General features: G+C 37.1%; 1 long non-coding RNA gene across 2 annotated transcripts in view; it reads right to left on the bottom strand.

The window, feature by feature from the left end:
* Positions 1 to 786: 786 nt before the first annotated feature.
* The window catches only part of LOC108602563, a 40742-nt gene continuing 14725 nt past the window's right edge, over positions 787 to 26803 (bottom strand). The window contains exons 1-4 of one of the 2 annotated variants that reach the window (XR_001915248.1): positions 16243 to 16323; positions 9561 to 9648; positions 8953 to 9017; positions 787 to 1032 (exon numbers count right to left, since the gene is read on the bottom strand). This is a non-coding gene — a long non-coding RNA (uncharacterized LOC108602563). Of the gene's footprint in view, positions 1033 to 8952; positions 9018 to 9560; positions 9649 to 16242; positions 16324 to 26803 lie in introns of those variants that run through there. The other variant, XR_001915247.1, reaches the window with a different exon arrangement.

Here is a 26803-nt window from a genome sequence, read left to right as displayed (position 1 = left end):
TTTTGAGCACTACTTGGACACCAAAGGACATCGCTGTAGTCCTTGCAGTATCCGAGAAAAGGAGCATTTTGTGTTTTTGGGTCAACTTTTGCGACTCACCCCCCATGAATTTTTTCAGGAAATTTTTTTGTGCGATCCTGGATATCTTGGTAAGCAATTCGATAGATTCCATGCTCAGTAGCACGAAAATGCATGTTCTTTTGGAATCGGAAGGATAACGAAGGAGCTAGAGATAAAAATCGTTGAAATTTGGCCTTGTAAAATGTAAACAAAAAAGACTTAAGCAACGAACTTGATGGAAAATTTTTTGTTGCGATCCTGTATATCCTGATATGACAATCGATAGATTAAATGGCCAGCAGCACGAAAATGCAAGTCCTTTTTGAATCGGAAGGATAACGAAGGAGCTGGAGCTAAAACAAGATCGTTTTGCAATGCACGTTGGCATGAAAAATGTAAACAAAAAAGACTTAAGCAATGAACTTGCTTGCATTTCAGCTCTGATTTGCAAAGGGTTCAAAGGACATCGAGTTGTCCTTGTAGGTTACCTGAAAAAGCCCTTAAATAATAACAAATGAATTGTTTATATTGCATTGTGCATTGTTGCACTGTTTATTTATAATAGTTTACAATTGTTCAGTCTTAAAATTAAAATTAAAAACATTACAACATATTACTTATAACTATTAAATGTGCAACTTGAAAGCCAACAAACTAATATAATATATAAGAATAAATGCCATTTCAAAATACGTATAAGTAATTTAATAAAAACAACAATTTCAGCATCCCTTTATGCTCGACTCGCAGCTATTGTTGTTCCTTTTGCCGCTGATAAGTGATGTTGTAGTTCGCAGCACAGTTAACTCCGACATTTCATTTGATTGTTAATAGCTTACACTGCTTTCCGGAGTGCGATGCACATGCTTCCTTTCGCGGTGAGGACAACGCGGTTGATGAGGACAGCTGGCATTAGTAGCAGCTCCCAACGCTTTGGCAGGCGCCTCGGGCTATCGTGTGTGTGATGTTGTTCTGAATGAGTTGGATAGACAGAGTAAGTAAGGTAAGTAGTTTCTCATGCAGTCAACTGGAGGAACAAATAGAGTTACATCAATAACAAAAAGTTGTTACATCAATAACAAAAGCTTGTATTTATCTAACTTTGACAAGCTATAACTAAGCGAAAAACAAAGCGATTTAAGTGTTGTATATCATTTTATGTTGGTATTGCAAACACAATTTAAATGAGTAAAAGTTTGTAAGCTTTTAAAAAAGATATAGCAATGTTATGCGCAAAAGAGTAAGCAAACAACACAAATTTCTGTGAAATATCAAATTTTGTTGAGCTGTAACTAAGCGAAATGTCATTCGATTTCAGAGTTTCAGGCATTGTTAGACTCGTGGGATGCATAAGAATAAAACTGCATTCAAACTTGGAAAGTCTACGATTTTCTAAATTTTGGCAAAAAACGTGATGTAACCCCTGTAAGTTTTTGCCAAAAAATACTGCCGTCTTCATTTCTTATCACTTTCTAAATTTGAGAGGCTATATCTAAGCCAACAAAAATAGCACTGAAGAGTCTTTAGGCTTAATTTACTCATGATGCTGTAAGTAAACATATGCTTTTAAGTTTAATCAATAAATAAATTATTTACAATAAGTTATGGCAATAAAACCAAAGATGCAGAGCTACTTTTTGTTTAATTTCAAACTTTGTGAGGCTATAACTCAGCTAAAAATAATCCAATCCATATGTTTTATACATCTTTATGTAGGTGTGAAAAACACAATTAAAATGAGTATAAATTTGTATGATATAAAAATTATTTGGACGAAGTTCTGAACAAAATAGCAAACAAACAAGTCAAATTTCAGTGAAATATGAAGCTTTGATAAGCCGTAACTCAGCGAAAAGGCGTCCGAATTTAGAGTTTTATGGCTTGTTAGGCTCGTAAGATGCATCTGAACAAAACTACATTTAAATTTGGAGATTTAAAAATTTTCGATATTTTGGCAAAAAATGCAATGTTACCCCTTTAAATTTTTGCCAAAAAAAGCGAAAAATTTTAAAATTGTAAATTCACGCATTTAATGTTGCAACTTTGTTTTTAGCATTAACAGGAACATAAAGCAGCAAAATAAGTACAAATCGGTTAATTTTTAAGCAAGTTATGGCATAAAAAGCAAAGCAGCAAACTACATTTCAAACTTATTTAATGCTCAATAAATCTATATATATATGCCCATATTATGTAAGAAATATTTGTAGGCTGCTGTTACTGCCTAAATTAAATTCTTGCTACGCACATGTGTAAGCGGCTTAGTTAATAACAAGGCAATTTCATTATCTATATGACACAAGTGTCATTTGAAAAGAAAGCATTTGAGTCAAAGCATCAAAGCAACAATTGATAAAGACAAAAGGAAAAATTCACTATGGGCGTCTTTTGTATTTGGTTTGTATTGAATTTTTGAACTGTTATGCCACATGCTGATTGCCTGACTGACTGACTGACTTTATATAGTCAAGTGTGTGCATGTGTGTGCGTGTGCGTGTGTGTGAGACAGACAATACAGCAATTGCCTTGACGACACTTTCCAATGACACTTCCGTGCAATTGTATGGCGCGCAGTTGGGGTTCCGGCCGTACGCCATATTTTTATTGGGCCCGTCTGCGTGTTGTGAGGTCCTTATGAGTTTACAGGCGCGCACGTACACACATACATATGTATATATATGTATGCATATATGCCTAAAGGCGGCAGCGAAACATTGGCACCGGAACAGGACGCAAGGACGATTCTGACTCGGAATGGCATTATAGTCGTTATTATGGCAATTTTAACGCTTGATGATGCGCTCGCTTATTTGGTTATTTGGCCAAATCAAGCAATTTATTCGCAATTGTCGTCAACACCGCCATTTGCACACACACACACAGCAATTGAGTGTGGAAATCGATATGCGTTGTTATTTTAACCGATCGTTTCCCTTATTGACATTATATACGCAACGAGTCCAGCGCATATTTTTTGATTTATGCATATTTCCATATGATTTATTTCATTAGCATGCAGCCATAACTGCCAACTGCCAACTGGCAACTGCCTTTGTACTTTTATTACCTTTTGCTGCTTTGGCTTTACCTTTGCTTTTGCTTGCGATTTTTGATTTCTTCTCTTTTTTTTAATATTTATTTAAACATTTGTTGCAGCTTCCGTTTTCATTTCTCGTCCGTTACGTTTGAGTGATTCAAACTTGACGCTCGCCTTTGTATAAAACATTTTTTTCCGCCTCATTTGATGCAGAGAATGAAAAGTTTTCGACAAACCCAAACCCAACGCTCAATGCAACGGGCAAAAAAAAGGCAAAAGTCTTGCGCAAAAAGTTTTTGTTAAGAAAATATGAATTTGAAATGAAAATATGCTAGAAATGAATTGAATCCTTAACGGGCACTGAGTGGGGGGCGCGTGCACGAACGAGCATCGAAAAAATGCCAATCGCTTGAACTATGCCACCCAACAACCCCCCCCCAGCCAGTCGCGTTACTACGCTTGCCACACAATGTTGCAAATATAAGAAACAATATACAATAAAAAGTGGTAAGCTCAAAGGTCTTAGCTGACTTTGAAATACACTTTACGAGTTGAACAATGCAAATTGTTGAATTGAAATTGCAAAAAGTGCAACAGTTAAGTTGTTCACAAAGTTGTGTGCGCAACTTAGGCTACCCTAGTCACAGCTTAGGGTATTAAAGTGTATTGAAAGCAGATAGCGCAGCTTGTAGCTGCTGCTTGGCAGATGGAAATGAAAGGCAAACACGATTCAGTTAACGAGTGACGAACGCTATTGCTAACTGGGGACTGCTTTTGACCAATGCATGTGTGTGTGTGTAGCGTCTATTGAAAATGTTTGACTGGCTGACTGGAGTCAAGCGCTGGGGCTGAATGATTGCCGTGCTCGCCAGAGTGACTGACTAACCAATGAGCGGCTCCAAATGAATGACTGAATGAATGAATAAATGAACGGATGAGCGCGTCTCTACAGTCGGTTGCATGCGCAAACAGACAAACACACATACTATTGAACTTGGCCGTAACCATGGTCAATACAATAAAGTTAGTTTTCCAAATCGGCTACTTTATTGAGCGTAAGTCTGTGGCGGCTACCAAATTATTTGATGTGGTTTGTTGCTTCATAACCAGCAAAGGCGCAGTACATTTATATAACAACTTCAACGTGCCAATAAAATTAACTATTTTGCAAGCAGCGAGCACGTAATGGGCGCATTATTTGCCATGGGAATCAGACAGACGCGTAGGCAGCCTCAAGTACTTTAAATGCTCATAAAAAAAATGTGTCTATGCTGCTTTTGTTATCTACTGTAGCTAAATTTAGCTACACAAAATTTAATTTTATTTTATTTATTGTTATTATTTGTTGCTTGGCAGTTTATTTAGCTATCAGTTACACTTTGACTTGCTTTTTTATAAAGGGTGTGCTCAAGTGGCGCCGCTGCTTAGCTGCGTCTTTTACTTGCTTTTTGTTCTGCGCTAGTAAATCGAATTGCTAGCCTAAGACTGAATGGTAGGGGGTTGGGGGCTGCCTGCGTAAGTGGCAAGGCAACAAAGCGTAGCAGCAATGGCAACATCAACAAGCAGCATCAACAAAAATAAATACAAATACAGTGTAGAGCAAAAAAAAAAGAAAGTTGAAAGCAGAACGAACGGACGCTGTGAAAACTAAACACTGCGTTTGTTTTAGCAGCTTCCGTTTCCTGTAGGTTCCCAGTCCAGCTACTAACCGTTGTACTAACCATACGCATTGCCAGTCAGTCAGTCAGTCAGCCATCCATCTATAGTTCGTTGCCAGCTATCCATCTAGCTAGCTGGCCATTGAAGCGCACATCCAGTCAACGCTACTTTGACAAGCGGCGCAGCTTCCTGAGCTGTTGCTCTCTACAACTTTCAGCGCCCACTTCGACTTGCCAGTTGCCAGTTGATCCGCTGCTCCAGTTTGCTGTTGTTGTTGTTGGCCATTGCCAAAGCTAAACGCATTTGTTCGAAGCTTGTTTAGTTTAACTTTAATTGAATTTTGTGAATTTTGCCTTTCTTTTATTTTATTTTTGCGCTACTGCTGCTGCTGCCTCGCTGTGCTTTTTATTCAATTCCACTTACGTATGTGTTGTTTTTGTTGCAAGAGTTTTCTTCAGGCATATAGCGTTCTATTATTATTTTTTTTTTGCTCTTGTTTTTATACATTTGTTGGCCTTTTTGGCCAGCGCCAGCAGCTGGTGCCACTTTTATAAGGCTGAATTTATTATGGACAATAACAAAACTGTAGAAAAACTGGCGCCTAGGCCGGCCGGCCGGCCGTCAGTTGTTTGGTTGGCTCATCGTGCGCAGTATCCTGCAGGAATTGCGCTTACCTTCACCATATGGTCAATGGCACGAGTTTGGCTCGTAAAAAGGCTTACATAAGTCGACTCGGCTTTACCTTTTTGCCAAGCAACTGTGAAATTGTCTTGTTTTGCTAGCGAACCCTTTTATTGTTGATTTTTAACTAAAGCAAAGCAAAGACTGAGCGAGCGTATGCGAATTCAATTTCTAATGTTGCTGCGCCGTTTTAAATAATTTGTGTGATTTAATTTTTGACTTTTGGGCGCTACTGCCAATAAACTGTTTGAAACATGGCTGGCAGACGTGCTTATGCGATTAATTGGCGCTGCACACATTTAAATGTTTTGTGCGTATACGTAATATTAGCACAGCCACTGACAAAATAAGCCGCATTTGGCTTCAGCGCTTAACGCCGCATTAAATGCGCCCAAACAGTTAACGACAAAAGTGTGTAAACGAAGCATAAATTCTAATGTAAAAACAAAAGCAATATATCAATAATATTTCTTAAAATCTTAAAAGTTCTGCGCTGCCAAAAGTAAAAAATGTTAATAACTAAATGCAGTCATTTAATTTTAAGCGCAGCGTTTTGTTTGCCAGTTTGCGTTTAATTTTGTGCGCAAGTGTTAAGCACGTTAAGCGATTAGATGGCAACATACATTATGCTGTTTGCATTGGCGCATAAATAATGCTTAAAGCTGACTGCCTATCGATGCGGTTTACCAGCAATAGAAAGAGAGAGAGAGAGAGAGTTTATCTAAAGCCAAATAAATTTAATCAACCACAAACGGAAGTGTAGGAATAATGACACAATAAACAACAGCAATTAAAATATTCAACATAAATCATTGTACAAATTTACAACAATTCATGACAAAATCTAAAAACACCAAAAACTGCACGCAATGTGCAAGACAGCAAACTAACAAGCGTGTAGAATATACATGTGTGTGTGTGTGTGTGTGTGTGTATTTTGTGGCCTAAAAAGTCACAAAAAGCGTACAAATACAAACAAGCAGCCAGCCAGGCAGTCAGGCAGTCAGACCTTTGTGTAACTTTACATGTATCTGTCGCTTGTCGCTGCTGTATGTGTGTGCGTGTGTGTGTGTAAAACAAACACATAATATGGGCTATGGCACGCCCACTTGGCGACGCCCGCTCAAACAAACGTAAATGCCAGCATAAATTTGTAGTACGCATAAAATCAAATCAAAATTCAACGACATGTGACAATTTTATGTCCACAAAATTATGTATTTGTTGAAAACACACACACACACAACAACAACAAGGCAATCGAACAATAATGCAAAGCTATGAAAATAACCACAACGGCAACAACAATGTCAACGAGGGGCCAACCAACGAGCACATAAGCAATAACAGCAACAGCTAAAATAGCAACATGAGCAGATTATAATGAACAACATATTCGCACGGCCGCACCCACACACACGCATATATATATATATATACACGCTTGCCATTATAGCTACACACCCAAACTCGTAGCAACAACAACTAACATAAGGTGCGCAGCATAAAGCAGCACGCAACAATTTACGTGTTTTGACACTAATACAAAAGCCATTACAATACACGCAAACACACACACACAGTAAGTTTTTTCATGCTGCTTAAACGCTTGCTTGCTGTGGCTCACTTTAAAGCTGCCCAATGTCTTGGGCAGCAGTTCATAAAATGCGCCAACGACTCTTTGAAGTGCGTGGCAAGTTGGAAATAGCCGTAGGCGCAAATTTAACTAGCTTCACTCTCTGGCCATTTCCTTTTGGCACAAGAAAAAGCATAAATATAAAGGGCATGGCTCAGACAGCTTGAGCTATGGGACCGCACCTTTACTTTACGCAAAGGGCAAAGCAGTCGGGACGGGACGGGCAGTTCGCTTATCTTGGAAGCAGTGACCAACACGAAAATGATGAACGAAGGCACAGAGACAATGTCAAAGGTTGCCCTTGGGAATGGATACGGTTTGAGCTTATTTTTTGTTGCTCAGCTCGTGTGCAAATGATGAATTGTTGCCTGCCTATGTTGCGTATGCGTTATTTTGACTTTGACATATTTTAGCCCGCAAATGTATGCTACACATTTTTGTTTAACACAGCCTGCATTTAAATTAAAGCAGCAAACGCATTTTAAACATTTTTTTGAGCACACACTGCCATCGAATTATCAGCAGGCAGCATAATTAACATTATTTGCACTAGCTAGCAGTCGAAAATCTGTGCAAATTCAACGCCCCACACATACGCATTGCGCCACTTCAGTTTAATTAGTTATGTTCAACAGCAGCAAACTGTGTGCGCACTTAAGCCAAGCAGCCCCAAAGCCAGCCGACTGATTGCCCACTTCTCAAGTGCTTAACTTTCCGGTAACGGTAACTTGCGCCATGTGGCCATATGATAGAGCGAGCGCATCTACGCACAACTTTCGAAAATATAACGTAAATTGAAAAGTTTGAGTTTAGCAAACATACGCACTAAACTACTTCAAATAGCTGCCGAGTGTCTGTAAATTAAAGCTCAAAACTTCGAGCTAAATGCGCCGTGCAAGGCAAATAATCAACACATATATATAATATATATATTGCTGCAATTCAAATTATGCGCTGCGTCTAAGAACAAAGGCAAACACTTATGCGGGCCCAGGCTGAGGTCAACCAGAGTGGGTTGATAAACGATTTTGCAGTCGCTGCACTTTGCTAGCTGTGTGTACAGTGGGTGAGAAAAGCAAAGCAAGTGCACAAAATTTTCAAGTTTAAATGCAAAACTGCGCGTCTCAAGTTAAAGCTGCAGCTTACGATATTTTATATATTATTTGTTTAGTGTCTATAGCTTATGCCATTGTCGTTTGCAAGTCTAATCATGTGTGCAGTCAATATATTGACAGATTGAAGGATTATCAAATGCCTTTTATAGCTGCGCTGTGCTCTGAACTTTAAGCTGCGCTGTTGTTTGCTTGCAACAGAAAGTTGCACACACACACACACACATGCACACATAAATAGCAGCGCTTTTATGACTGCAGTAGCTGCCCCCACCCCACCCCCCCCCTTGCTTCAAACTGTGCAGTTTATTTTGTGGATTTCCGTTTGCAGACAAATCAAAATTTCTGCTCAAATACACAAAATGGCAGCTGGCTAATGAATGGAAATTAGAATAACAATGTACTACCCGCCCCCGCACCACGCCCCCCGCAAACTGACAGTGGCGCCCATAACCCGCAGGCTAACAAAACTTGCTATCAAGCCAGACCCCAATGTGACAATGTGACAATGAGCGATGAACCGAAGCCACAAAAGACAACACAGCATGTATAATTAGTTCTGCTGCTGCACACACACACACACAGCCACACACACACACACATACTAACACAAATACACCAAACAGTATTTAAAGTTAACTGCAAGCATATATTGGTTTCTATTTCAGTTAACATTGCAGGGGCAACGTTGATGGACACTGTCAAGCGATGCGATGCGCATCCGCATGGAGACTGCAATTTTGCATTTGACAATTTTACTTATTTACCTTTTGTTGCAGTTGCAACGGACAGCAGCAGCAGCAGCAGCAATTGTGTTGAAAAAATATGTGAGCTAAAACGAAAGTAAGGCATGCATAATTAATTAATCAATGGCTTTGACAGTAATAAATAAATATGCTGCGCACGCTTTTGATATAATTAATAATAAATACGTGCAATAAGTAAATTTAAATAAAAGTGCTTAACTCTTGAGCTTGCATAAAATAAATTAAACAAATTTTTTGTCTATATTTTCTTTTATGAATTGAACGTAAAGATGTTAACAAAATATATAAAACAAATCTTTAGGCTGTATTTGCATTTAAGATTTGATAGGTAGGTAACGAAATATTTATATTAAAATGCTTAACTATTGAGCCAATGTTAACAAAATATATAAAACAAATTTTTAGGCTATATTTTCTTTTAATATATGCGACAGTCGATAGCAATAAATGTGAACTACAGCGAAGTAAGCAGTGTAATTAATTTTTCACAATATTTTCGTATGAAAGCAAACTTAGTGAAATATGAACGCCTAAATATTCAAGCAGTCACAGATGTAATAGCTGATAAGGATAATAGATAACAAGTTAAAGTACCACAGCAAACTTACTTTGCACCCTTCGCACCCTGTGCAGCCGCTCACGTCTCTATCCTAATGAGCTACCAAGCAGCGATAGCATCTAGAGGAAGCAGCAATCCTAAAGCAGTACAAAAGAATTGTTAGATAATGTTGAGTTATAAGATATGTGCACTTATTGTTAGTCTTAATGTAAGAGAAGATACAATAAACACAACAAAATTAAAAAAAAATGTAAGATATGAATGTGTTGCGACAATTCTATTTGGAGATAACGATTGTTAATCAGGCATATACTACGGTGTGTGTGCTCACAGCGTTGGCTTTGCAACTAGATCTAGCTCTATAACTTTAACCCCCATTAATAGTGCGTACCAGGCTGAGAACTGTTCAAGCTGCCATAACCCACGAGCAGCTGCTAAAGAGCAAACGCAGTCACAGCTGCCCCAAATGCGTAGGAGAACTATCAACGCAACATCTTTTATATAGCTGCTCATAACTTAGCAACTCGCTAATGCAGCTTTTTGGTCAAATCCAAACAATCATCACTTCTTACCTCAACTAGCCACAATAAACTAAAACTAATAATTTAATTCTTAGACTATAAGTTATTATTATAATACCAAGTAGCAGCTAGTGAAGTGTCGAGTCGTTGGCCTTAGCAGCATTTTTAGTTATTATATTAGTTTGTATAGTAACTAAGCTTGTAAATAAATAAATCAAAGTGCGGCAGCTACAAATTTAGCGCCTGGCCACAACATTTCTATATCTAGGCATTAGTTTCTTCTTCAACATGATGCATAATTCATATCGAAGGCGCAGTTCTGACTTTGTTTGAATTTGCAGCTTCTTTGGCATCTTTGTCAAGCTGCTATGGCAACCTTAATGTTGATGTGGTCCAGACTTAAACCAATGATGCCAATGAATTTCTGTGGTGTGCTTAACTTGCAGGCAGCCTATTGGCCATGGGTGAACATTGTGGGCGGATATTATGGTAGGTGCGTGTACTTAACTCTGCAATGGCTATCGATTGATATTTAATGCGTATTTTTAATAAGCATATTGAATGAAATTAATAAGCACCGCTCGAGGTTCGGTCAGGCGAATTTATGTGCTGCTCAAGTCAAAGTCGAATTTGAAAACTTGGCTTTTAGTTTGCCATTAATAAAGCAACATCTGGAGCAAATGACAGCCAATTAGAAATTGAAAAGTATGCGAAGCGTTAACATAGTTTGCACATTAGGCCAGGCCAACAACCAATTGAAGGGACAAACCACAAGTTATATCCAGGACTGATGCACTTGGCATGTAACCAATTGAATTATTGATGCTCCGAGTGTAGTACAAGCTAAAGTAACGCAAAAAAGGCAAAAGGCAGCGCAATTCTCCAGAGGCATTAAACTAAGACAAATAACATGACAACATTGACAAAAAAAAAAAAACGAAACGAAACTGTAACTTAAGCAGTCAATTGCCTCTGCTGCTGCTTGTGCAAAAACTTTTTTTGGCAACTGTCAAGTTTATTAGCCATGCTCGATACACAACATTTGATGATTGGCTGCTTTGCTGGCGCTGATAAGCGCTAAGCTCACAAAAAACAAAAAATACGAAAATGGCGGTCGCAAATCCTTTAACACGAAATTAAGCTGCATAATCCCTGACAGGCAGTAATGGCAATCTAATATGCTAACGCTTGCATTTTACAACAACAACGAGAAACAAAAACCAACTAAGCCCCACAACGATTGACAGCAACTCAACTCAAGACCAAGCCCAGGCCCAAGCCCAAGCAGCAGCAACTGTATTGCCATGTTTATGTTGCCCCGAAAATGAGATAACATTAAGCAGAAAGACTTGCTAAGCCTTTGGGCATTTGCCCAGCACAGTGCTGCCAACATTTATTAGTAGAATTATATTTAGCAGCAGTTACAATAGTGTTCACAAATAACTAATCAGTAATTGAAGTTAGCTATCAATGCTATCAATTCAAAATTCCTTTTTAATTTAACAAAATTTGTCTTAAGCCATTGAGAAACTTTAGCTCTTGAACTTTTTTCTGTATATGCAAAAAGTTGCTGCTATCTTTATTGACATATTGGTATCAATGCAAAGCTCAACAAAATTCATTTTTAATTTAAAAATGTTGTCTTAAGTCATTGAAAAATTTTAGCTTTTTGAATGCTATCTTTATTAACATATTGGCATCAATGAAAAGGTATTTAAAATCCCTTTTAATGATACAAAATTTGTCTTAAGCCATTAAGAAATTTTAGCTTTTGTAAAATGCAAAGAGTTGCTTCTATCTTTATTGACATATTGGTATCAATGGAAAGGTCTTTACTTTTAATGATACAAAATTTGTCTTAGCTCATTAAGGACCCATTGAGAAATGTTATTTTTTTTCTAGATTTTTTTAGGTTGCAAAAAGTTGCTACTATTGCTTTTAATAGTGGATACAAACAAAGTTCTATAAAAATCATTGCGCTCATATTTTTGTATGATTTTTTTTAATGTGAATATTAAAAAGCGCAAATTGCTGTAAGCTATAAAATAGCTAAATTGACAGCTGTAACTTGAGGCTATCAATCTAGCAATTTAATTGATAATCTTAACACATTGAGCAGCCATTGCTAACTTTAGCTTTACAGTTTTTTGAACTTTTTTTCTAGATTAAATATTGGACTGCCAAAAGTTGATTAAAGTTTTGCAAAAATCTTTGCGCTTATTTAATTTGTTATGATTTTTTATTAGCTCGAAAATAGCTAAATTGGCAGCTGTAACTTAAGACTGCTAAATTCATCAATTTAATTGATAATCTAAACACATTAAGTAGTTTTTTGAACTTTTTTCTAAAATAAATATTGGGCTGCAAAAAAGTTGCTGCTAAAAGTTGCTACAAAAATCTTTGCGTTTATATTTTGTTATGATTTTTTATAGCTACAAAATAGCTAAATTGACAGCTGTAAATTGAGGCTATCAATCTAACAATTTAATTGATAATCTTAGCACATTAAGCAGCCATTGCAACCTTTAGCTTTACAGTTTTTTGCACTTTTTTCTAGAATAAAAATTGAGCTGCATAAGGTTGCGGCTTAAAGTTGTACAAAAATCTATTTTTATTATAATTTTTTATTAGCTATAAAGTAGCTAAATTGGCAGCTGTAACTTAGGACTGCTAAATCTATCAATTTAATTGAAAACTGCCTAACAATGGCTTTTAAATAATTAGAACTTGGCCCAAAAGCAACCAAAACGCGGCCTATTGTAAGTGGCAGTCAAAAGGTTGAGAGCGGCGAGTGGAAATGGAAAATTGTAATTACATTTTCAGCACATTGCAGATTGCTGTTTTCTATAAATTAAATTTCATTTCCCGTTGCCAAACCGCGCGGCGTGCGAAACGTTGCCAAGCATCAGCAGCACCTGACTGGGTGGGGCTGGTTGCTGTGCAGGATTGGGTGGGGTGGGGGTGGTGGGTGGGGTGGGGTGAGGTTGGCATGCAAAGCGGCGCCATTAAACAGTAGTTTCCGGTTTACGCGCTTTGAATTTCCGCTTCAAACACCCAAAAGCTTCAGCAGCAGCAGCAGCAGCAGCAGCAGCTATAACAATACAGCGCTTTAGTTGCAGCCACGCCTCCCCTCACGCCTTTGCCTATGTTAGAGGTTCGCTTGCATGATTGCTGCTGGCCAAATGCTGTTCGCACTGCAGCTGTTGTTAGCTGCGGTTATTGCGTGCGCGTCCTTTGTTCGTATTGCTCGACGTCGCCGCCGTCGCCGCTGTTATTATTTTGGCGCATAACAATGCCGCCGACGTCGAAGTCGACGTCGCTGGCGTCTTGAGCAGCAGCAGCAGCATCTTTAATATAAGACGCGGCATAAAGGCCGCAACCGTTGCGGCTGCTTGCAAAATTTTCTGCCATTGTGCGCCCACACACACACACACACACACAAACGCACACATACGCACTGAAGCAGCAATAAGCAGCGCATAGCGACACAAAAGCAATAACCGCGCAACATTTCTATTGCATAGCAGCCACAACACAGTAAACACACACACACACACACACATACACATTTATATATATTTTTAATTAAACGCAAATCCCTTTGGCTGCCACATTGGCAGCACGCAACGCGCAACGTGCAGCAGCAGCAGCAACAATAATAACAACAACTGGGTCAACAGCAGCAGCAGCCTACGCGACACGTTGAGCGTTCGCTTAGCTCAAATCGCAGGCTACAAGGTTAAGATTTTGGCTTGTAGCCAGAAAAGCTAAAAACTTTTGCGTTTAAACTCAATAAACTTAAAGTGCAATAAAATTGTTAGTTTAAGCGCTTGAATTTTAATTTATTTGTGCGCTCATTAATCAGCACAAACAGTCGCTCAGTTTAAATTTCATTAGCAGTTCACAATGATTGCAGCTTATGTTTTTTTAAGTAGTTATTAGTATTTTGTGATAAATAGAAAATGGCTGCCAGCTCTAATGATGCCCAGGCAAAGGTTCCAAGGACTTTGCGTTGCCATTGCGCCAGGTTATGGGCGCACGTCGCTCGCTCGCTCGCTGTATGGCCAATTAATATTTCATAAAGCAGCACGTTTCTCCCTCCTCCTCTGGCTCCTCACTTTGTCTCACATACCAAGCACCACACAAAAATCCCTCAATCACTGCCAATTAATGTCAGACACAGGCACTCATATTTGCCCAGCAAGCCAAGAGACTGTTGGCCTGGCCAACCAACCAACCAACCAACCAACCAGCCAACCAACTATTCAGTCAGTTCGTCGCTCGTCGCTCGTCGTTCGTCTAGCGTGTGTGTGTTATATAAAAAACAATAAATGATTTATATATATAAGCAAAAAAATGCTGCTACGCGTAAAAGCCACAAATACATATATAACAAAAAAGGAATCAGACAGACAGACAGACAGACAGTCAAACGTACATAAAATCGTTCAGCAGACCGCAGCAGCAGCAGCAGCAGCGCAGGATATAGCGAAACGTGAATTTTGTGAGTTTTACTGACATATTTCTACTACAATTGTATATTTTATTATTCCAGCGAAATCAAAGCGCAATAAACCAGCAAAAACACAAAACACACACAACCAAAATATCAAATACTCGTTTCAAAAACAATAAAAGCAGCTAAAACTCAATTGACTGTCTGTCTGTCTGTCTGTATGTCGCCCTGACATGCCAAGCGACTGTCTGTCTGTCTGTCTGTCTGTCTCACAACGAGGCAATGTGAAAAATCAGGCAATTGAGCGTTCAGCACACTTCGAGCCTAAGCAATTGATAAAGCCATAGACGCCAGCAGACAAATTAAGTTCGCCATAGACAGTACATTGCAAAAGATTACGCATACGTCAATATTTTATTTAGCAGCTGTGTTTATAACAATAAATAAATACTTAACGCTTAAATATTTTTGTTTACTTGCTAGAAACAAATGTATTTAGTAGTGAATAAAGCGCTTGATTAATTCATTTTAATTTTAAATATATTTTAATGCATTCATTTATTGCTAAACTGTATTAATTTAAGCGCAGAATTATTTTGTAATTTACTAAAACTGTTTAAAATTATATTTTAACGATTGGTTTAATTCAAATTGTAAAAAAATTAATGCAGCTGAATTAAATTCAAAACTGCTAAATGGTAACTGCTAAATGGTCTGCATACTATTGCTGCCTAGTGTAGCAGAGATATAAAAAATTAAATCCTTTTTATAAAAAATTAAATCATTTTTGACTTTAAGTCTTTTTTTCATACCTTTGCCGCCTAGTGTAGCAGAGATGTAAAAGAATTAAATCATTTTTGAATTTAATTCTTTTTTAAATTAAAATATTTTTGCATGCATTTATTTTTTGCCTAACTGCATTAAAATTCTCATTCTTAAAGTGATATTTTTAAATTGTATTAATATGTATTTAAAAATTCAATTTGAATGCATGCAAAAATTATTTAAATTCAAGATGAAAAGATGAACAAAAATGTTTTGAATCTTTTACAGCGCTACGCTCAGCATCATTCTTAAAGAATTATTTTAGGAATTAAACTAAAACCTTTTCTAAAATTTTAATTTGCATGGCTTTAATTCAGTTTAACTAAAAATGAAATTAATGTAAAAATGTTTTCAATCTTTTGCAGCGCTGCTAACTATTGCGCATACTTTTGCTGCCTAGTGTAAGCGTCAGTCAGTCAGTCAGTCCCAGCTTTAATGTATTGGCTCAATACAAATACAAAATTGTAAAACGCATGAGTTGCAGCTGTATTAGTGTCTGTCTGTGTGTCTGCAAACTAATTGCGGGTTTTATCAATGGCAACGTTTTTTTATCGCCAACAACAACAACAGCCAACATATTAATTTGCATTTCTATTATTTTCATAAATAACAGCCAAAGCGTCACTGCGGTCAACTCCATGCCGCACTTTCCGCTACGCTCTGTGTGTCTAACTGTTTGACTGTCTGTCTGTCCGTCTGTGCGTCTGTCGCTGCCAAATCTGTGCAAGTGCAAAAAACAATGACGCTCTTGGTCAGTGGCCCACACAAGAAATAAACAAAACCAAACGCAGGCACCAAAAAAAATAAACAATTTAAGTCAATTTAAATTTCTGATGATTTGCAACTGTCAGTTGGCCTGAGGAGAGATTCGCTCGCTGCTGCCACCACTGCGGGGGCATGCAACAAAAAAGCAGCAGCAACTAACTCACCACACTATCAGTCACACTTAGTGCACGTTGCACAGTTTCCATTTTGATGAGCACAGCTTGCAACAACAACAACAGCAACAACTACAAAAAAAGAAACATGCTATATATAGTTAAATATATATATCTGTGTACATATGTACAGCGCTTGGTGTAAAAGAAAATTTGACAGCGTTAAAAAATACAATTTATATATATGTGGCGCCTGTTGCGTGGGCGGGGGCGGTGGCGGGGGGTAAAAGCTTGCAGCACTGTGTTGCAAGCCAAAAAAGCGTAAACCAAATGCTACGAGTGCAAACATTTGCACGCACGCACAAATCAAAACATCAACAAAACAACAACCCAAAAAAAAAACAAAAAACAAGCATAAAAACAACCAAAAGTTGTTAGCAACAAAAAACAGAAAAAATATATACAGCGTCACGTAATCCCCGCACCCCAAGAACTGTGACCAGAGCCGCGCACTCAGGCCTAGAACGCGAGTAAAATGTGTGCCCGCCAGTATTTTGACATTCTAAGCGGCGCGAGTAGCGGTGGGGGGAGGTGCTGGACAGTCGCCACTTGTCAATCTTTGTAAAAGCTTGCATTTCACATATTTCCTTTGTTTCACTCTATAACTGAAAGTCCATGCGCTACTTTTTGGTAGCTAATTATAAAATTAACAGCAATATAAAGAAATAATGTGAATGATACTGAATTCGCTGTATGCGTTGTTAAGATCAACAGCAGGCAAACAGCAGCAGCGAATAGATAAGATCCACAGCAGTTTAACAGCAGCAGCAGCTTAGCAGAAGCAGCAGCCGAACAGAAGCAGTAACTTAACAGCAGCAGCAGCTGAATAGAAGAAGTAGCTTAACAGAAGCAGCAGCTTAACGGAAGCAGCAACTTAAAATATGTAGCAGCTTAACAGAAGCAGCAGCAACTTAGCAGAAGCAGCAGCTTAACATAGAGAGGGAGAGCGAGAGCTAGAGAGAGTTGTACACGAGAGTTTGAGTAAGGGAATTGTCAAATATAAGAAGATCGTTCAACTTTAAAGTACACATACTTAATTAATGAATAATAACTAAAGAATAATATTTATGAAGCACACTCAAGTTTACTTTATTTAATTATAAGCACCGCAATGCAATAAATAATAAAAAGTAAGAGAGTTATCAAATATATGAAGATCGTTTAAGTTTGAAACATGCATACTTAAAGAACAATAGCTGAAGAATAATAATAATGATAATAATAGTAATTATGCAATAAATTAGAGAGTTATTAAATATATAAAGATCGTTTAAGTTTAAAGCAAACATAATTGAAGAGCAATAGCTGAAGCAAAGTTTACTTTTGATACAATTATAAGCACATGAATACAATAAATAATATAAAATAATTATAGTGGCCAAACACTACCCCAAATATATGCGCAGCTATTTCCTTTAAAGCATTTGCATACAAAGCTCTGCTGCTAATACAAATTGTAAAGAATTGCAGCAGCTTCTAAGCGTCCGCTATGCTTAAGCTTACTTTAATTTAATTATAAACACATCAATGGAACAAATATATACTTCCATATATATACATAATAATACATAAATAAATGCTTATATATTTGCTTTACTCTGCTGTTACTTTTAAATTGTTTGCAGCGCATTCAAACGTCGGCTATGCTTAACTTTGATTTGAGTTTTGGCGTTTGCCGACCGAAAATAAACGACAGTTTTTAAAGTACGCGCGTTTTTAGCTTATGTATGCATGTATGCACATCGCTCAATGCTTGTGTGTGTGTGAAAAATTCCATTTATTTGTTGGGCTGCTGATGGGCCGTTCATTTTGCTAGCAGAGCTAAACCTAAAAGTATGCAAATAAAATACGCGCTGTTATCTAGTTGGGGCAATGGGCTTGGGCTTGGGCTTGGGCTTCGGCTTTGTGTTTTGGTCAGGCTTAAGCTCAAACCAAGGCAGCTAGAGCAGTTAACATGCCGCTGCTACAAATGGCATGTGGAGCTTACTTGGCATATTGTCCAACTGCTAGACAATAGTTCAAAGTCATGACGTTGGCGAAAAACAAAGAAAACTGTAGCAATCAACAAAATTGAAGTTCGGTTTGTCGTTGTGTGCGCAGCAAATATTGAACTATTGATAAAAGCAATTACGAGCGTAGCATAGATAGCAATGCTAACTATTTTTGTAAATGTACATTTAAAGCGCTCCAACTTTAAAGTCACACATGGCACACAGCAAACTTGGCTTGGCTGTCATTTGCACTTATTTCTAAATAATTGAAATGTTATTGCAAGACAGTCTTGAAGTCTGAACTAACGGCTAAAATGAAAAGCGTCTCTCTCTCTCTGGGAAAGTCAAGCACTCAGCTCAGCTCAGCTTTATGGTGCTATTTTGTTAATTTATTTCACTTGCTTGACAGTTTGTTTGCTATATATAATATTTTTTTTTAGTTTAGTTTGAGCTCAGTTTGTTGGTGTCAGTTATTCGGTTTGGGGTTAGCTTTTGTCTTTGGCACACACACAGTGAAAAGAAAAAAAATTGTTAGCACATTCCTTTTTAGCGCGTTGCATTTTTGGTTTTAGTGTGCGTGTGTTAGTGTGTGTGTGTGAGCGCGTTATTGTCTTTGTGGTTTTGACATAAAGTGCGCTTATAAAAAAATAAAAAACGCAGCAAGAGTTAGCAATGCGCTTTTTTGATGAATGTAAGGCTACTCGCTATGAGTTAGAGCGAGCAGCAATAACGAGTACGTGAGCGAGCGAGTGTGAGCCAAAAACAAATGGCTAAAGTTTTAAATTGAAATTGGAGCAAAAGGCAATGGCAGCAGCAGCTCATGTAACGCGCATAGTTTATCAACAAAAAAAGAAAAACTGTAAAAATCAAATAACAACAAAAAATATGTGCATAATAAATAAATACTTGTAACAGCGTAGCGCATGCAAATATAACTACAAAAAGTGCTGCTGGCAAATATGACAGTGACAAATAGAAAATAAAAATTTCAAATGAATATGAAGTGGTATTGGTAAAAACAAAAGAAAAGCAACACAACAGAAAAAAAAAAACTAAACGCTATACAGATTAAAAATCTGTGCAGTGCTACAGAACAAAAAATAAATAAATACATGTGCAACAGTAGCTGCTGTATATATGTAGACATAGCTATAAGCCGTTTCCATTTTGCAGTATCAAAGAATTTTTTAGATGCTGAGATAAAGCAAGCGACTAAATAAAAACCGCACACAGACACATTACGAAGCAAGAAGACGAAATGAATGCCTTAGAGTGAGAGCGAGAGTGCGAGCGAGAGAGCGAGAAAGCAAGTGCAGCTCCATTTATCTTCTGTCAGTGTACGAGTGTTTCCGTTTTTGTAATGAATGTCCAGCTGTGTGCATTGGGGGCAGCGGCATAAACTAAGCCCAACAACTCACAGCACACCCCACACACACCCCTCCATACACTTTGTTGTTGTTGGGGCTGCTGGACATTGCAAGCGCTGAAAGGCGTCGCTTTTATGTCGCTTGATAAGATAAGCTATGCTTAAAATATACGTCTATATATATAGTACAATTGCAATAGATACAGCATGCATATATATAGTATAAATACTCTACTAAAAGTGCTAGTTAGTTGATAGACAAATGCAGCAGCGGCAACTTGTCTATGCCGCTTGCTTAATCCAGCGTTTTGTCATTACATTTCTCTGAATCTCTCTTTGCTTTCTTTTGCTCACAGATTTGCGTTTGCGGCCTCAGTTTTGCTATTCACGGCATCTCTTGGCTGCAGCTTAAATTTTTTTATATTCCCAACTGCATCAAAGACTAATGAGTGTGCACTGTCTTTGCATAGTTTGTTCAGCTAGTGTGCAGCTCAAGCTTTGTCTGTGGCATTTTTATTGCATTTATATATTTAACGCATTTGGCTGCAGCCGACAGCAACAGCAGCCGATCAGAAGCAGTAACTTAACAGCAACAGCAGCTTAACGAAAGCAGCAACTTAGCAGAAGTAGCAGCTTAACAGAAGAAGGCTAACAGAAGTAGCAGCAGCTTAGCAGAAGCAGCGAACAGATAAGATCCACAGCAGTTTAACAGCAGCAGCAACTTAGCAGAAGTAGCAGCTTAACAGAAGCAGCAGCTAAGCAGCTTAACATAGAGAGCGAGAGCGAGAGAGTTTGAGTAAGGAAATTGTCAAATATAAGAAGATCGTTCAACTTTAAAGTACACATACTTAATTAATGAATAATAACTGAAGAATAATAATTATGTAGCACACTCAAGTTTACATTTATTGAATTATAAGCACCGCAATACCAAAAATAATATAAAATAAGAGAGTTATCGAATATATATGAAGATGGTTTAAGTTTGCAATATGCATAATTAAAGAACAATAGCTCAGGAATAATAATAATAATAATTATGCAATAAATAAGAGGAGTTATCAAATATATGAAGATCGTTTAAGTTTAAAACAAACATAATTGAATAACAATTAACTGAAGAATAATAAAAGTAAAGCACACTTAAGTTTACTTTAATTTAATTATAAGCACAACAAAGCAAAAAATAATAATAATAACTATTTTCTTTACTGAATTTGCTGCTGCTGCTAATTTAAATTTCTAAAGAATTGCAGCAGACTAATGAGCGTAACTGTCTTTGAATAGTTTGCCAACTAGTGTGAAGACAACTGTGCAGCTCAAGCTTTGTTTGTGTCATTTTTAAAGCATTTATATATTTAAAGCATTTGGCTGCATATATTAAGCAATTTATATATTTTGCAACAATTGTTCATGCTAATGTAATATTGTCTGTGTCTGTCTGTGTGTCTGTAATATTTTCATTTTAGTTGCCATTCCCTGCAGATTCAAAGTAATTTTATTTTCAATTCCATGCCATGTACAGTAGCTAAAATTCATATTCATCCATTAAGTGTGCACCGCCCACTCTAATTCCCTCGACTACACAAATTGATCAATTTCAATTTAGTGCTCAAATAGCCTGGGCGTGATTTTGTGTTTGCAACGCCATCTAATGTCACTCGCCGCTCTAATGTTGGCTAATAAAAACTTTTTATTTTACTTACGTTGCCACACAGCTATATATATATATATATATTATATATATGTATTGTTATTGCTTTGCTGCAGCTCGAAGCGACACCTCGGCTAGCAAATTTGTCAAAGTTGCAGGCAACGTATGTGGCAAAGCAAAAGTTTTTAGTTTATATATCCTGAGAAATCACACTCCACGCTGTGCCTGCTCCACCTGCAGCAGCAGCAGCAGCAGCAGCAGCAGCAACAGCAATTGATATGCCTTGAACTTGGCTGACAGCTTTGCTTTCCATGAATTTTCATTTAGCATTTTGGCAGGCGGTCAAGTCGCTGCGTCTCGCTCTCTTTGCTTTTAGCCTGCGCAATTACACTTGAAGAAATCCTGTGGATTTTTCGCAGCAGCCGCATATCCATTTGTCACAATGCCGTGTGTACGTGAGCAGCAGTCGGAGTCGCAGTCGCATTCGTAGTCGCTGCCGCATTGTGTGGCCAACAGTGCGTATAAATGTGTCGCTTGGGTCCTACGCGTCGAGTCCTGCCAAAGTCCTGTGCCTGAGCCACTCCTGGCTGCTGCTGCTGCTGCTGCAGTAACTGCCACTGCATTGGAATTGCTACTGCTACTGCATTGCCAAGGCTCTATCACAATGACACTTCATTTTGGCGCTGCAGTTGCCAAAAAAAAGAAAAATACGCATACGTAAGTGTATGTGTGTGTGTGTGTGTGTGTAGCAACAAATACTTATCTATGCTGGCTTAGTCGCAGTGCATGTTTATATGAGCTCTGCTATGTTAGCTTTGCTCAAGGCAAACCCCAACAGCGCGTATACGTGATGTCGTCAGCGTAGCGAGGGCAGCTTGTTAGCTCACTACTAAACTTATTAAAAATACAATGAGCAATGTACGGCTATGAGCACATTTGAAGAAAAGTAAGCAGCAGCTTAAAGTTTATAAATATTTGGCAAGTAATTAATTAATTCTGTTAATAAATTGCCAAACACTTTCGATTTGAATTAAATGCACAATTTTTATAACATTAAAGCATTTTTTAGCTAGCTGACTTGTTGTTTATTAATAATAACAATAAATAATTCAGTGAGCCAAGAATTCTTTACAGATTATTTCTTATATTGGCATAAGCAGCAAAGAAGTTTAAGTTAGTAATAAAAACTTTGAAAATAATTATTACTATTTATTATATAATTACTATTTGCAGAATTTTATTAACAATATAATAATTCTTAGCTTGCTAACTTGTTGTTTATTATACAAAATAAACATATAATAATATAATTCAGTCAGCTAAGAGTTCTACGGCTTGTTTCTTATATTGGCTTAAGTAGCAAAGAAGTTTAGCTAATTCAAATTGTTTACACATTGCCGCACACTTTTTATTTGGAATTGTTGCAAGCACTTGATATATGCACTAACTATACAATTTTTATAACAATATAGCATTTATTAATAATAATTCATTGATGTTAAGTATTCCACAGCGAATGTTATGCTCACATATTCATAAAATGAAAAGAACTTAAGCAATAACTTTGAAAGTAATTTCAATTGTTTATAAATTGTCGCTCCTGCCAAACACTTTTTATTTTTTATAACTATACAATTTTTATAACACTATAGCATTTAATTATAACAATACTACAGCGAATGTTACGCTTATGCTTACATTGGCATAAAATGAAAGGAAATCATAAGAAATTCCAATTGTTTATAAATTGTCACTGCTGCCAAACACTTTTTATTTGTTACAACTGCACAATTTTATTAACAAATGCTATTGTTGCCAACTGCTCAATTATATGCAAAATACACTGCAACAAGAATTTTGTCGCTCAGCTAACAAACGCACATTTATTTTCTTTTTATAAGCGACAAAAGTTTGCAGCTACACCTCGCATAATCAAACGTAGTTTTTCATAAACTTAAGCATTGTTTATTGGTTGTCATAAAGGCTAACTAAGCAGCTAATAAGCCAGAACTGCAAGCCAAGTCTCAGTTACAGTTAAGTTTAATATAAAGTCATAAAATCAGAGTTTATTTTATAGCAATTTGTTGCCTGGCAATGTCAGCTGCTGTTTTAACATATACTTTATGCTTGTGTGTGTGTGTGTCCATGTGTGTGTGTGTAATAATAGAATTACATGCATGTTGAGCGTATTAACTTTAATTGAAAACTATTTTTAATTAATAAAATGTCAACACTTGGCGCTGCCCGCGCATAATTGCAAGTAGGCAATAATACTCATGTTGCTACAATAACAACAACAACAACAACAACAACATAATATGCAGCGTAAACAAATAAAGCGCAAGTCGCACAAACAGCAGACAAAAGCTTTATATGTATGAAAAAAAAAAACAACAATAATAATAATAATATGCAATGAAATATCAGACCACAAAAAAGGTTAATTGACCAACAAATAACTTAATTAAATCAAATGGAAATTAAACAATTCAATTTTTAATGAGCTTTGTCGGTATTGACCTCATTTAATAAATGCAATAAGCAGTGTGTTAATGTCACAAAATATCATATATTAAAACAGAGAGAGAGAGAGAGAGAGAGAGAGAGAGAAAGCCAAAGACTGCAGTTTGAGGTCGACAGCGTTGAAGCGTTAAGCTAAATAAATAAGCAAGTGAAACAAATGTCAACAGCAATGTTTTTTATACTAAAAGTAGTTAGAATAAAAAAAGTTTAACAAGCGCTGTAAACACTAAAAGTTTTATTGTTTATAATTAAGGCAAGCAGCGCGCTAAATTTAAGCTGCTGTAACTTTAAGTTGTAAGCGTATTTTTAATAAGATTTGTAGTCTTAATTTAAGCAAAGACTCAATAAAAACAGCAAAGTTTAAAAATAAATAAAAAATAAGCGTATTAATGCCTCAAATTTTTAACTTTAGGCGCGTTTCGCTCACTCGTTGCAATTTATAAACAAAAGTGTATTGCAAACAAAGTCAATTTCACTTATTTATAAATTATAAATAACAAAAGTTTCATTGCTTAAAATTAAGCTAGAAAGCGCAAGAAATTTAAGCTGCTATAACTTTAAGTTATAGTAATGGCATAATGCCTGAATTTTTCAACTTTAAGCGATGCAATTTATAAACAAAATTATTATCATTTATTTACAAATTACAAATAACAATAAGGGATTCATTGTTTATAATTAAGGCAAGGAGCGAGTTAAATTTAAGCTGCTATAACTTTAAGTTATAGTAATGCTATAGGAGTATTTTTAATAAGATTTATTATTAGTCTCAAATTAAGAGAAAAATCAATAAAAACAGCAAAATGCCTGAATTTTTTAACTTTGCGTCTCGCCCCCTCGTTGCAATTTATAAACAAAAGCGTATTGAAAACAACAGCAATTTCATTTATTTACAAATTACAAATAACAATAAAAGTTGCATTGTTTATATTTAAGCTAGAAAGCGTAAGAAATTTAAGCTGCTATAACTTTAAGTTATTGTAATCTCAATTGAAAAGAACACTCAATAAAAAAAGCAAAGTTTTAAAAAAATATATATAAGAGTATTTAATGAGTGAATTTTTTAACTTTAAGCGCGTCTTGCCACTCGCTTTTTTATAAACAAAAGCGTATTGAAATCAACGGAAAATTTAAGCTGCTATAACTTTAAACTTTATATTGCTGTAATGCATGAATTTTTTCAACATTGAGCACTGCAATTTATAAACAAAAGCGTGCAGCAATTTCAAATAACAATTGCGCCTAATTTGGCTTGAAGTGCCCACTTGCAATTCGCAAACAACTTGACAAGTTGCTGCAAACTTATTGAATTTAATGCACGCCATAAAAAAACAAAAGAGTAGCATAAATAAATAAATGAAATAAACTACTCGAAACAACAAGAGCGCAGCATGCAAAACCATTAACAGCTTAAAAATATTTAATTACCCAGCCCGACTGCGACTCTTAACGCCGCTGACATACCAAACCGATCAGCGTAATGGCACACGGCGTAGGCATAGGGAGCTGGACCCGAGAGCTGGAAGCTGAACCTGGGAACCACCAAAATGCAATTAATCTTCTTTTAACAGCAAACTTTTGATCCGCTTTATTTTCATTTCACTGCGGCGCAAATACAAACAGCAGCAGCAGCCGCCACTTGGGGTGGGTTGGGGGTAGTTAAAATAACGAAAATGCTTGTCATAAAATTTTATCAAGGGTTAAAAATTATGTGGCGCGTACAAATGATTTATGCAAAAATCTGTGCAACAAATGAAAATAAATTATGCAATTTCATGTTTTACTTTCGTTTAATGCTGAAATTAATTTAAGTTAAGACTAGACTTGAACTTAGCCTATGACTAGCTGCTTAAAGCGCAAATAGTTGGGATAGTAGCTGTAGTAGGGCGTGGCATAGGCATAAGGATAGCCCCAGCCGTAGTTGTAGCCGCTGTAGCCGCCGCCGCCGCCGGCGAGTCCCAACCAAGCGCTGCTGAATAAAAAAGCGCGCGCTTTGCGTGAAGCTGAAGCTGGCGCCGGATTGCCGCCAATTTCCTGCTCCAATGACAGTAAATCCGTTTTAACAACGCCAACTGGCGCCACTTCCTTGTCAACAGCTGTGACGACGACGCCGCCGCCGACAGCCGCCGCTTCAGTCTGCAGCAACAGCAGCGTCAATATAAGCAGCACATTGTTTAAATATTTAACTGCACGCATCATGTTTATTTCAATTTTGTTTCAATTGCAACCGCAGCGCCTCAATGTTTAATCGCGACTGCTGCGAGTTCAATTTATATCACAAAAATTTATAAAAACATAACGCGCAACAATTCCGAAAGCAAATTGAACACAATAATTATGTTCTGCACTGTTTGCTGCACACAAAAAAACTTGACTATATTTAAATTAAGCATAACACACAATATTTTGTATATTTTTTTTTTTTTTTTTTTATTTATTTAAGCGATTTTAAGGCAACATTTATTGTAGCTGGTGCGCATACTTTTTTTAGCAACTGTTGCGCAGCGATAAGGCGGCGTCTGATTTCATAAATAATTTTAATCTATATGCAAATATGTTATGCGCACTGTGATTTAAGCTTTAACACATTACGCATACGCAGCGTACAATTATTGTAATTTTTTTTTTGTCGAGACAAAGCGCTGAACTCAAACGCGTGTAAGCCTTGAACTTCAACTGACAAGTGTCAATGGCAGCTGCCACATGTGCGGCAACATTGTGTGGCGCCTCCAAGCTGCTCCTCGCTCTGAGCCAATATGTCAACGCGTTCTGATTGCGTTGCATGATTTTGCGCGAAAGAAAAATGAAGACAATAGTTGAGTTTTACACTTTGCCACACCCACCAAACGCCCCGCCCCGCACATTGTTTGCTAACAACAACAACAGCAACTGTAACTGTAACTGTAACTGTAGTACAAGTTGCGCTGTCAGCGTGTCACGCGATTTGTTGATTTGAACAAGCATGAAATGAATATATTTGTCATACTCGTCAAGCTAAAGTTATGACGAGCGTTTTGC

The sequence above is a fragment of the Drosophila busckii genome, chromosome 3R (assembly GCF_011750605.1).
Source record: "Drosophila busckii strain San Diego stock center, stock number 13000-0081.31 chromosome 3R, ASM1175060v1, whole genome shotgun sequence".
Lineage (NCBI taxonomy): Eukaryota > Metazoa > Arthropoda > Insecta > Diptera > Drosophilidae > Drosophila > Drosophila busckii.
Note: the sequence above shows the minus strand (reverse complement) of the source record. Positions and strands in the feature narration are given on the sequence as shown.